This window comes from Vitis vinifera, chromosome 12 (genome assembly GCF_030704535.1).
Source record: "Vitis vinifera cultivar Pinot Noir 40024 chromosome 12, ASM3070453v1".
Classification (NCBI taxonomy): Eukaryota; Viridiplantae; Streptophyta; class Magnoliopsida; order Vitales; family Vitaceae; genus Vitis; species Vitis vinifera.
Genome location: NC_081816.1, coordinates 23,178,886 through 23,192,631, shown reverse-complemented (window position 1 = coordinate 23,192,631; position 13,746 = coordinate 23,178,886).

Below are 13,746 nucleotides of genomic sequence, written 5' to 3'. Positions count from 1 at the left end.
TCCAAAACTACTTGTTGAACAAGATGGAGAATGACTCATGGATGCACCAAAAAATGAGACATGGGGGAAGCTAATGAGATGCATTTGATGAATAATAAAATATCCAAGCTACTGGATAATCCGGATTGCCCTAAACTGAGGGTATTGTTCTTACAAGGTAACTCGATCTTTGAAGTTGTAGTTAAGTTTGAAGAAAAAAAAATGCTTAATGAAGGTGTCCCAATTGAAATTAAGGAGATATTCCAACATGCTACTTAATTGTTTTTTGATCACCATCTAACTATTACCAGTTTATCAGAATTCTAACATTGGAAATATAAAAAATCTAAAATTTTGTGCATTACAAAAATGTGGTAAATTCATACTATTTAATTGCAGATGAAGAAGAAATTGCACTTGGCTCATTAGAGTACTTGAATCTTTATTATGTAAGGAATTTAAAAAGCATATGAAAATCATACTTTTAATATATTTGAATTAAAAAAAATTGGAAAAGTTTTTGTACGTTTAAAAGCCTTTATAATATTATACTTTTACCCGTCAAACTCATCAATGTGCAATAATTATGCAAATGATAGAAGGTTTAATTTGAATATTGCAGTAATTAATATAAGATCATGAAACTCCCTTGTGGTTAATAAGTCCAAATGCATAGGTTTTCATAAGCAGCTTCAACATTATGGGATTCACACCATTGCTATTGACTAATTTGAGGCTGTTATTGCTTGCATAACAAAAGGACTCAAGAATTTGAGGGGAGGTTGAATCAGGGTGACCACTGGCAAATTGAAATGTCATGCACGGATTCTTCTTCCATACTGGGCTTGTAGTGACAAACAACTCAAGACAGTCCACTTCAGGGAAGCAAAATCGAAGAGAAGTTAATTTTTCTAAGGCAGCTACTTCCTTCTTCACGGTGTTTACAATCTTGTCCCACCATAATTTGGATGAACAAACCTCAATAGTGAGTTCTTCCAATGAATTGAAACTTGAAACCTTCCCTTCAATATCGCTGTCCATGCCAAAATTAGATAATGACATCTTCAAACACCTCACTTTTTCTAGACCTCCAATTTGAAGTAAACTGGTTTTTGTGCCTCGAATGTCAAGTGCCTCAAGATCCACAAGTGCTTTTATATCAAATTTGAATTCTCTCAGACAACTACAAGAATTTGATGGAGCCCTCTGAGGTAGATCAATTCAGATAAAGATGAAGGTAGGGATTGGATTTCAATTGCATGCAAATCTAGAACTCGAAGACTCTGCATAAATGCAAAAAAGGAATCAGGAATTTTCTTTAGCTACCAATTCCTTTGAAGCAACAATGTTAAAAGATTGCGACAGTCTAGATCAGTATCAGGCAAAGTTTGTAGTTGGTTATCCATCAGAGAGATCCTAGTTGCTTGTTCCCATTTTTCCTTCTTTGGAAAATCATTCAGTCCCTCACGTGGCTTCACCAACAACTTGAAATCGTTCCTTTGTGATGACATTTTGAGGGCCATTTTTCGAAGCACTTTGTTCATCTTAACAAATTTCCTCCCGTCGGTTATCTCTAGCAGCGAGAGATCAATGAGTTCTTTCAAGATCGCATGCCCTTTACCACGTGCATCTTTAAACTCATTTGTATAATCCATAGTAAAACCTTCAGCTCTCCAACATTCCAGCAAGTAATCTACACAAATCTCACATTCTTCAGGATACAATGAGTTGTAAAAAAAACAACCCTTTTTAATTTCATCTAAATCCTGGTAACAAAGCTCCAAGAATTCAAGCACTTCATCTATGCCTCCAACTTTGCTGCTATCCCATCTTTGTATGCACAACAATCCTCGATTCCACAATACATCATTTTCCTCGTTCTTTTTGAAGGTTATTGCTACTCTGTCTATAAACAGTGGGAAACCTCCACACTCGTTAACCGGGATGAGCAACTTTCTTATTCTTCAAATTTCATTAAAGAATCATGTGGCCACTGGGATATTGTGCGCTTCAGATGATTGCCAACAATAAATCTAAAGTGCATCCATGACAGATTTATCAATGATAATCCATTCTTAAATTCATTCAAAAGCAAAACTTCTGGCAAGTGAAGTTTAGGAAAACACAATCGATTTAAGCAACAAACTTCCTTTACAACATCTTCAATGGTTGCTGCATTCCACCTTTCATCCTCAGGATTCACATCTATGCTTAACTCTTCCAATTGAAGCAGACTCGATATGACATTTTTGGGTATGATTGTATTTCAATGGTTGTTTATTTTAATGCACTAGCATTCGTTTTGCGGTATTTAGGTACTGCAAATAGATGTGTAAAATATTGTGCATCTTACCTAGAGATGGATGGAGCAAAGAAAGTGGATTTTCTTGATAGGTGAATGAAAGAAGACTAAACTGGAACACTCGGTGAAGGAAAACAAGTTGTTCAACATCTTGTCAATGCCCTCTTGTTGGAAAGCTTTCGAGATGGAGAGTCAATCCGAATGCGAGATGAAGTCCATAAGGAGTTGGAGAATTTTTATGAAGCTGAAATGAATCCAAAACTACTTGTTGAACAAGATGGAGAATGACTCATGGATGCACCAAAAAATGAGACATGGGGGAAGCTAATGAGATGCATTTGATGAATAATAAAATATCCAAGCTACTGGATAATCCGGATTGCCCTAAACTGAGGGTATTGTTCTTACAAGGTAACTCGATCTTTGAAGTTGTAGTTAAGTTTGAAGAAAAAAAATGCTTAATGAAGGTGTCCCAATTGAAATTAAGGAGATATTCCAACATGCTACTTAATTGTTTTTTGATCACCATCTAACTATTACCAGTTTATCAGAATTCTAACATTGGAAATATAAAAAATCTAAAATTTTGTGCATTACAAAAATGTGGTAAATTCATACTATTTAATTGCAGATGAAGAAGAAATTGCACTTGGCTCATTAGAGTACTTGAATCTTTATTATGTAAGGAATTTAAAAAGCATATGAAAATCATACTTTTAATATATTTGAATTAAAAAAAATTGGAAAAGTTTTTGTACGTTTAAAAGCCTTTATAATATTATACTTTTACCCGTCAAACTCATCAATGTGCAATAATTATGCAAATGATAGAAGGTTTAATTTGAATATTGCAGTAATTAATATAAGATCATGAAACTCCCTTGTGGTTAATAAGTCCAAATGCATAGGTTTTCATAAGCAGCTTCAACATTATGGGATTCACACCATTGCTATTGACTAATTTGAGGCTGTTATTGCTTGCATAACAAAAGGACTCAAGAATTTGAGGGGAGGTTGAATCAGGGTGACCACTGGCAAATTGAAATGTCATGCACGGATTCTTCTTCCATACTGGGCTTGTAGTGACAAACAACTCAAGACAGTCCACTTCAGGGAAGCAAAATCGAAGAGAAGTTAATTTTTCTAAGGCAGCTACTTCCTTCTTCACGGTGTTTACAATCTTGTCCCACCATAATTTGGATGAACAAACCTCAATAGTGAGTTCTTCCAATGAATTGAAACTTGAAACCTTCCCTTCAATATCGCTGTCCATGCCAAAATTAGATAATGACATCTTCAAACACCTCACTTTTTCTAGACCTCCAATTTGAAGTAAACTGGTTTTTGTGCCTCGAATGTCAAGTGCCTCAAGATCCACAAGTGCTTTTATATCAAATTTGAATTCTCTCAGACAACTACAAGAATTTGATGGAGCCCTCTGAGGTAGATCAATTCAGATAAAGATGAAGGTAGGGATTGGATTTCAATTGCATGCAAATCTAGAACTCGAAGACTCTGCATAAATGCAAAAAAGGAATCAGGAATTTTCTTTAGCTACCAATTCCTTTGAAGCAACAATGTTAAAAGATTGCGACAGTCTAGATCAGTATCAGGCAAAGTTTGTAGTTGGTTATCCATCAGAGAGATCCTAGTTGCTTGTTCCCATTTTTCCTTCTTTGGAAAATCATTCAGTCCCTCACGTGGCTTCACCAACAACTTGAAATCGTTCCTTTGTGATGACATTTTGAGGGCCATTTTTCGAAGCACTTTGTTCATCTTAACAAATTTCCTCCCGTCGGTTATCTCTAGCAGCGAGAGATCAATGAGTTCTTTCAAGATCGCATGCCCTTTACCACGTGCATCTTTAAACTCATTTGTATAATCCATAGTAAAACCTTCAGCTCTCCAACATTCCAGCAAGTAATCTACACAAATCTCACATTCTTCAGGATACAATGAGTTGTAAAAAAAACAACCCTTTTTAATTTCATCTAAATCCTGGTAACAAAGCTCCAAGAATTCAAGCACTTCATCTATGCCTCCAACTTTGCTGCTATCCCATCTTTGTATGCACAACAATCCTCGATTCCACAATACATCATTTTCCTCGTTCTTTTTGAAGGTTATTGCTACTCTGTCTATAAACAGTGGGAAACCTCCACACTCGTTAACCGGGATGAGCAACTTTCTTATTCTTCAAATTTCATTAAAGAATCATGTGGCCACTGGGATATTGTGCGCTTCAGATGATTGCCAACAATAAATCTAAAGTGCATCCATGACAGATTTATCAATGATAATCCATTCTTAAATTCATTCAAAAGCAAAACTTCTGGCAAGTGAAGTTTAGGAAAACACAATCGATTTAAGCAACAAACTTCCTTTACAACATCTTCAATGGTTGCTGCATTCCACCTTTCATCCTCAGGATTCACATCTATGCTTAACTCTTCCAATTGAAGCAGACTCGATATGACATTTTTGGGTATGATTGTATTTCAATGGTTGTTTATTTTAATGCACTAGCATTCGTTTTGCGGTATTTAGGTACTGCAAATAGATGTGTAAAATATTGTGCATCTTACCTAGAGATGGATGGAGCAAAGAAAGTGGATTTTCTTGATAGGTGAATGAAAGAAGACTAAACTGGAACACTCGGTGAAGGAAAACAAGTTGTTCAACATCTTGTCAATGCCCTCTTGTTGGAAAGCTTTCGAGATGGAGAGTCAATCCGAATGCGAGATGAAGTCCATAAGGAGTTGGAGAATTTTTATGAAGCTGAAATGAATCCAAAACTACTTGTTGAACAAGATGGAGAATGACTCATGGATGCACCAAAAAATGAGACATGGGGGAAGCTAATGAGATGCATTTGATGAATAATAAAATATCCAAGCTACTGGATAATCCGGATTGCCCTAAACTGAGGGTATTGTTCTTACAAGGTAACTCGATCTTTGAAGTTGTAGTTAAGTTTGAAGAAAAAAAAATGCTTAATGAAGGTGTCCCAATTGAAATTAAGGAGATATTCCAACATGCTACTTAATTGTTTTTTGATCACCATCTAACTATTACCAGTTTATCAGAATTCTAACATTGGAAATATAAAAAATCTAAAATTTTGTGCATTACAAAAATGTGGTAAATTCATACTATTTAATTGCAGATGAAGAAGAAATTGCACTTGGCTCATTAGAGTACTTGAATCTTTATTATGTAAGGAATTTAAAAAGCATATGAAAATCATACTTTTAATATATTTGAATTAAAAAAAATTGGAAAAGTTTTTGTACGTTTAAAAGCCTTTATAATATTATACTTTTACCCGTCAAACTCATCAATGTGCAATAATTATGCAAATGATAGAAGGTTTAATTTGAATATTGCAGTAATTAATATAAGATCATGAAACTCCCTTGTGGTTAATAAGTCCAAATGCATAGGTTTTCATAAGCAGCTTCAACATTATGGGATTCACACCATTGCTATTGACTAATTTGAGGCTGTTATTGCTTGCATAACAAAAGGACTCAAGAATTTGAGGGGAGGTTGAATCAGGGTGACCACTGGCAAATTGAAATGTCATGCACGGATTCTTCTTCCATACTGGGCTTGTAGTGACAAACAACTCAAGACAGTCCACTTCAGGGAAGCAAAATCGAAGAGAAGTTAATTTTTCTAAGGCAGCTACTTCCTTCTTCACGGTGTTTACAATCTTGTCCCACCATAATTTGGATGAACAAACCTCAATAGTGAGTTCTTCCAATGAATTGAAACTTGAAACCTTCCCTTCAATATCGCTGTCCATGCCAAAATTAGATAATGACATCTTCAAACACCTCACTTTTTCTAGACCTCCAATTTGAAGTAAACTGGTTTTTGTGCCTCGAATGTCAAGTGCCTCAAGATCCACAAGTGCTTTTATATCAAATTTGAATTCTCTCAGACAACTACAAGAATTTGATGGAGCCCTCTGAGGTAGATCAATTCAGATAAAGATGAAGGTAGGGATTGGATTTCAATTGCATGCAAATCTAGAACTCGAAGACTCTGCATAAATGCAAAAAAGGAATCAGGAATTTTCTTTAGCTACCAATTCCTTTGAAGCAACAATGTTAAAAGATTGCGACAGTCTAGATCAGTATCAGGCAAAGTTTGTAGTTGGTTATCCATCAGAGAGATCCTAGTTGCTTGTTCCCATTTTTCCTTCTTTGGAAAATCATTCAGTCCCTCACGTGGCTTCACCAACAACTTGAAATCGTTCCTTTGTGATGACATTTTGAGGGCCATTTTTCGAAGCACTTTGTTCATCTTAACAAATTTCCTCCCGTCGGTTATCTCTAGCAGCGAGAGATCAATGAGTTCTTTCAAGATCGCATGCCCTTTACCACGTGCATCTTTAAACTCATTTGTATAATCCATAGTAAAACCTTCAGCTCTCCAACATTCCAGCAAGTAATCTACACAAATCTCACATTCTTCAGGATACAATGTGTTGTAAAAAAAACAACCCTTTTTAATTTTATCTAAATCCTGGTAACAAAGCTCCAAGAATTCAAGCACTTCATCTATGCCTCCAACTTTGCTGCTATCCCATCTTTATATGCACAACAATCCTCGATTCCACAGTACATCATTTTCCTCGTTCTTTTTGAAGGTTATTGCTACTCTGTCTATCAGGAGTGGGAAACCTCCACACTCGTTAACCACCAGCTCTGCTATTCTTTTAATTGAGGAGGAAGAAAGGGCATCACCCACAATTTCCTGAAACATGTTCCAAGCATCATCAAAAGACAAATTTTTACCTCGATTAGTGCATTAGCACCCATTTCATAACAAATGCCACGGGATCGGCTTGCCAACACTACCTTGCTGTCCTTCAAGTTTTGGAATCCCATTATTTTATGCAGATCAATTTTGTGACCAACTTTATCCAGTAAAATCAAACACTTCTTTCTCTCTAACTCTTCAAATATTCTCTTAGCTTTTCCCTTAATGGAGGAAATGCCTTCCACACTCAAATTTAGTCTTTGTATGATTGCCTTTTGCAGCTTTTGGGTACTTGGATTGTTTGGCATTGTTATCCAAATGATAATTGTTGAAGCCTCGTGTCATCGGGGTCCTCGCGGTCGCCAGATGGACGCTCCCTTTCAACTGAAGATGATTCCTGCCTCAGCCAACTTGCAAAAGATGTTCGGACACACCATCCGATAGTTTTGTTAGCCATCACTCTGATGATCAATCTGCCACTTTTTTCTTGAGCCAAAAAGCTTACCTCCCTCTTCGCATGAGGGCCCTTTTATAGTGTCAGAAGCTCTGTCCCCCTTTAATGGTGGGAAGACTTTTTGACTTGTCATGATGGCGCTGAGGCGATGGAAGAGTCATCATCGCTCTGCAGGCACCTGTCAGAAATCGTGGGAGATGACTTGCCGTTATTCCTATCATTTCGCTCTGCAGGCGGCGGAATGCAGGCTGTGACAGGCTGTCTGAAGTGACTCAGTATGACCCGCGTTTTACGGCCAAGGCTTCCTAGGTCCGGACAACATATCCGGACAAGGAAGAGAACCGTCCGGGTAGAGGACTTGAGAGTGCTGTGTGCCCCCCTGAGGGGACCCGGATAGAGAGCTGATGTGCCACGTGTCGCATGGGGGAATGTTGTGCGGGGTTGCCATGTGGGTGTTTGGGGGTGATCCCTACAATGCCCCCCTTTTAACTTGGCTATTTTGCCCGGGCAGAATAGGTGGGTTAAAAATGATGCTTTTAAACCATTGGTTGTTTTTTTGGAATTAATGCGCCACGTGGTACTGCGGAGGAAAAAAAAAAGGGTAGGAAGAAGGTGTGGGTGTGAGGGGGGGGGGGGTGGTATTTATGGTGAGCCACCGCTCTTGGGGGGATTCCCAGGTGGCATGTCGTTTCGATAGTGGCGCGGCTGGGCGTTTGGAGTACCGAGGAGCTGCATCCCTTAAATAGGGAATCCAGTCCGGGACTGCATTTTCTCTTTTGCATTCTTCTTGTTCATATTCTCCCTTTGCCTCTTTGCTTATTTGTGCCTGTGACTGAGGGTCGCTTTCTAGGGCTTCTACTAGTGGCATTCCTGTCATAAGGGCGATTGTATTGCGGTCTTTGTTCCCGTTGCAAACTTGCGCTAGGTATATTCTGTATTTTTATCTTCTCCTCTTACGTTTCCTGTTTCTTTGATTTTTGCTGGCTTGTTTGGTATTTTGTTTGCGATTAAAGGTCAGTGGTAGTGTTTAGGGTTTTTCAGGGGGTTTTGCTTTTGCTTTGGGCCCGTTGGGGCTTCTGTTGCCCCCCTGTTGCCTTTGCGGGTGACTGAACCTCATTTGGGGTATAGTTAGGGGTTAGGCTTGGGATTTTGGCTGTTTTAGGCCTTCTGGGCTTTTTGCTCTCAAGACTGTGGGGTCGGGCTTCTTTTTTTGACTGTTGGCATTTCGCCATGCAGGTTTCGTCTCGGCCCCATGCTTTAACATGCCTGCGAAAAAGGATGTGGCTTCGTCCAGTGCGGTTGGGCTTAATGGAAAAAATACATCCGGGCAAACCTACTAGGAAAAGCCTATTGACAAGCTGAACGTGAGGTAGTTTTGTGAGCGTTTCTGTATCCCGAACGACTTTTCTGTTTAGCTAGTGGACGGGGGGGAGGGGGGGGGGGGGGTTGTGTCCACTGAGAAAGCTGTCGACAATGCCGTTTACTTTTCTAAGGAACAATTCAATGCAGGGCTCCGGTTTCCTCTTCCGTCTCTCTTCAAAGAGTTCCTTCACTTCACTCAGATTCTTCCGACTTATGTTCATCCCAATATAGTCCAAGTGTTGATGGGGTGCAGCATCCTGAATATGCTGTTCAACTTGGATCTTTCGTTGCTAGAGGTCCTATTTATTTACACCATCAAGAAAGGGAAGACAAACCTCTTCAGCCTGTTTGCCCATATCCCGTCCCTTCAACTGGTGACTAATATTCCGGATTCGAACAAGGGAGGAGCCAAAGGGTATGTACTGGTCAGGGGTATCTGGGCCGGATTGTTGAAGCACCAGGAAAGGGAGTTTTCTCCCAACCATTTGTTGACGCTCCCGGGTAGGGTAGCTTTTCGTGTCTGCCCGATGTTGGTTTTTGACTCTTGATTCAGTGTTATCGGATGACTAACCTCTTTTATTTTGGGTAACGTGGGTACATCCAAGAGAGGTCGCTTAGTTGAGTGGGTGGAGAAGGCTTCTTTTGATCATTTGAACATGCTGTTTGAGATCACTTCTATTGAGAGGCACTATCAGACACTGCTCTCTGCCTGAAATCTGTTGGCGGTCGTCCGAGAGCCTTAGCCGTACTTTGTCAATATTCTCCCGAAGCGACTACCCAAAGTTGTAGTGCCCGAGAAACACTTTGTGTTGAAGGATCTGCCTTTCTACAAAAGGGCTCGTAAGGCTAATGCAAAGGCACACCAGGAGCGCCTTGACCAGCGAGAGGAGAAGAGGCAGGAGGGGACACTAAGGAAAGCGCCTGGTGAGAAGGGGTGCGACTTTTCTCTCGCGGTCCGCCCTCCGGCCACAAAGGAGAAGAAGAAGAAGAAGAAGAAGAAGAAGAAAAAGAAGACCATTGCGCAGGCTATTTGGGTGGTGTCTTCAATTCCTGATCTTTCATTTTCGTCCTTCGAGTCCGTGCCTAGCCGACCGGATAACCTTGCTCCGGAGCCTGAGGATACCTCCGACTCCCCGCAGCTCGAGACTTTCCTCCCAGGACCTAGATCTTTCCAGCCTCAGCCAGACTTCGTTGGTCTGAGGGTCGTGCATGAGCCGGAGGAAGTAAGAGACATGAACGACCTTAGGACCGGGTTTTTGCAAAGGCACCACAAATTGCTGTACGATCCCATCGATCTTGCGCCTTCCCCAGCCAAGAAAGTCTGCCCGGAGCGAGGTGAGGAGGATCCGGCGGCAAAGGCTCCTTTGCCAACTACAGCCCATCCGAACGAGGCGGGTTCTAGCGCAACTGCCATGGTTCAGTTGGATGTTGTAGGATCTGGTGCGACTGCTGCGGTTCAGGCTGACGCTCCAGGGCCTAGCTCAGCGACTGTTGCTCAACCAGGCATAACTGCTCATAGCGACGCCCCAGCTACAGTGGAGACCCGTGGGTTAGAGGGGGTTCCGGAAGCGATGATTGACGAGGAGGCTCTGGACGAGAAGAGTAGTTCAGCTGCCGCGGTTCCTCCAAGCTGGGAGGAAATGATGGAGATGCTGAAGGGGGTGCCATGCTTCATGGATGCGGAGGTTACTTCCACAAGGATGTCTAATTTTTTTCCGCTTACCAAGCGGGTATCCATGAACATGGGTGGTGATCCTCCTTCCTTTGTCAAGGTGCGGCTCCCTTTTGGCACTCCTGAGTCCGCTGTGTCTTGCATTCAACATCTGCAGGAGTGGACAATTCCTGAAACTGCAGAAGTGGTAATTACTTCTTTGCTATTTTTCCTTTTTTCCTTAACAATTGTTACTTCTTTGCATGTTGTTAGATTTTGTTTCATTATTGCTCTGTCCAGGTTGTAGCCGGCATCCACTATATGATGCACACGCGCGAGCATCTTTTCAAGCGGCTGGAAGTGGTGGAGGCTATGTGTGCTTTCATCTCCTACCATCTGGGCGGTGTTGAGGAGTTGCGCTCGTGATTGGAGGAGGAAAAAGGGTTTATCCGGGCTGAGGCGGACACACTGAAGAGGGAAAAGGAAGCCTTGGAGGGTCAAGTCAACGGAGTGGAGCAGGAGAATCTTCAGCTCAAGAAAGAGGTGGATGAACTTCGGGCTAGCCTTGCAGCTCAGAAGAAGGAGACGGAGACTTTGCATGTGGGCTTAGCGACTAAAAAGGAGGAGATGGAAGCCGGGTTCGCCGCTCAGAAGAAGAAGATGGAGACGGAATACTAGCGGCAGGTAGACGAGATGTATTTCTTCGGCTACCGTTGTTGTATGAAGAAAAACGACATTATGCATGATGTTCCTTTTCTTCATTCTAATGAGGAGGATGCGATACCCGGGGCCCCCTCCTGCTGAGATTTCTTTGTGTGTAGTATTTATAGTTTTCTTCTTTGTTTTGCTGCATATGGGGCGACCAATTCTGTAAAGACAATTTTTCAATCATTTATGAATACATTACATTTCTCTGCTTTTGTTCACCTCTCGTTTCTATTTAGTGGTAATATTGCCTAAGGTTAGATACATTCCATGGACGGAGCATCGGGGTTCCGTCTAGCTTTTGTAGATGATAGGCTCTGCTTTCACTTGTCTTAGTCACAATGTAAGGACCTTCCTAATTCGCTTAGAATTTCCCGACTCCTTTTTCAGCGGTGTTTTCGAAAACCTTTCTAAGGACCAGCGTTCCGACTTTGAAGACCCGGGGTCGCGCCTTGCGGTTATAGTGAGCGGCTGCTCTTTGTTGATAGTCGGCCATCCGAATAGACGCGTTTTCTCTCACTTCGTCCCCCCAATCCAGATTTCTTCCTAGTTCCATACTTCCATCACCCTACCCTCTTGCATTAGTCTGGATAGTGGGTAGGCCTATTTCTGTGGGGATGACTGCATTAATGCCGTATGCGAGGGCGAAGGAAGTGTTTCCCGTGGGTCACCCGGGTGTGGTTCGATAGGCCCATAGGACGCTGGACAGTTCCTCTACCCATTTTCCTTTGGCTTGCTCGAGCCTCTTCTTTAAGGCAGTCACCAAGGTTTTTTTTGTCGCCTTTGCTTGTCCATTGCTCTGAGGATAACGCGGTGTGGAGTACAAATTTTGGATTTTGAGCTCTAAGCAGAAATTCCGGAAGGTGATGCTGCCAAACTACGGACCATTATCAACTATGATGGCTTGAGGGATCCCAAAGCGGCAAATGATGTTCTTCCACACAAATTTGGTGACATCTTTGTCCTTGATGTTAGCATATGCTTCTGCTTCTACCCATTTACTGAAGTAATCTGTGGAGACGAGCAGGAATTTTTTCTAGGTAGCTGCAGTTAGTAGGGGTCCTACTATGTTCATTCCCTATTGCGCAAAAGGCCAGGGGCTAGAGATTGACTTCAATGTCTCAGACGGCGCATGCGGTATGGGGGCATGCCTTTGGCATTTGCCACACTTCTTGACATAAGCCGCCGTGTCTTTCTTCATAGTGGGCCAATAGTATCCTTGTGAGTGCACCCGATGCGCCAAAGATTGTTATTTGGAGTGATTGCCGCATACACCCTCATGTAACTCAGCTAATACATATCGGGCTTCTGAGCGTCTAGGCACCTAAGGTAGGGGCCTGTGAAAGATCACTTGTAAAGGTGCTCCCCGATTAGGGTGAAACGAGTAGCTTGTACCCGGATCTTATGCTCCTGCTTGGGCTTCTCAGGTAGAGAGTCTGTCCAGAGGTACCCTGCTATGACTTCCATCCACTCCTGGCCGTCTTCCTGGTTCTTCTCAATAGTATTGCAAGTGGATGCTTCTGTGATGGAGGGATCAGTCTGCACATATATGGGCAATAATATGGCCTATTTGATGGGTAGGGAAGTAGTTATTCCTACCAGGGCGTCGACACGTACGTTATCAGTTTGTGAAATTTTTTCAATGGTCCATTCGCCTAATCGCTGTAGGGTGTCCCTTACTTTGGTCAGATATTGCGCCATGCGTTCGTCTTTGGCTCCGTATTCCTCCTGCACGTGTCTCACCACGAGTTGGGAATCGCTGTAGATTTGGAGCTTGGAGACAGATAGTGCAAGAGCGAGGTCTAATCCGGATAGGATGGCTTTGTACTTTGCTTCATTGTTCGATGCGGGGAATCCCAGTCGAATAGCTTGTTCCAGTTGTTCCCCCGTTGGGGATTGCAGTAGAAGTCCTACTCCGGATCCTGATGATCGAGAGGCTCCATCAACCCGCAAAGTCCACCATTCTTTTTTGTGCGGTTCTTTGTCTTGAGCAGGTTTTTGGGAGTATTCTACCACAAAGTCAACCATTACATGCCATTTCATGGACAATCTCGGTTAGTATTCAATCCCATACTCACTTAATTCTATGGCCCATTGAAGCATTCTTCCGGTCAGGTCTGACTTGTGCAGGATGTTGCGAAGGGGCTGGTCGGTAAGTATGACCACCGGGTGAGCTTGGAAGTAAGGGTAGAGTTTCTGGGCGGCACTTCGAAGGGCTAAGGCTGTTTGCTCTATCTTTGAGTACCTTGTTTCTGCATCGACCAATGCTCTGCTGACATAATAAATAGGTTTCTGCTCCCTATGTGTGGGGTAGTAGAACAAAACAGCGCTAATTGCCCAATCTGACACAGCCAGATACATATACAATTTTTCTCCAGGGAGGGGGCTGCTCAGGATGGGTGGCTGCGTGAGGTAGTGTTTGATTTTCTCGAAAGCGCTTTGGCAGCTGTCCGTCCATCCAATTGTATCGACTTTTTGTAACACCAAGAAGAAGGGTCGCAATTCGTCAGTGAATCGGGCTAT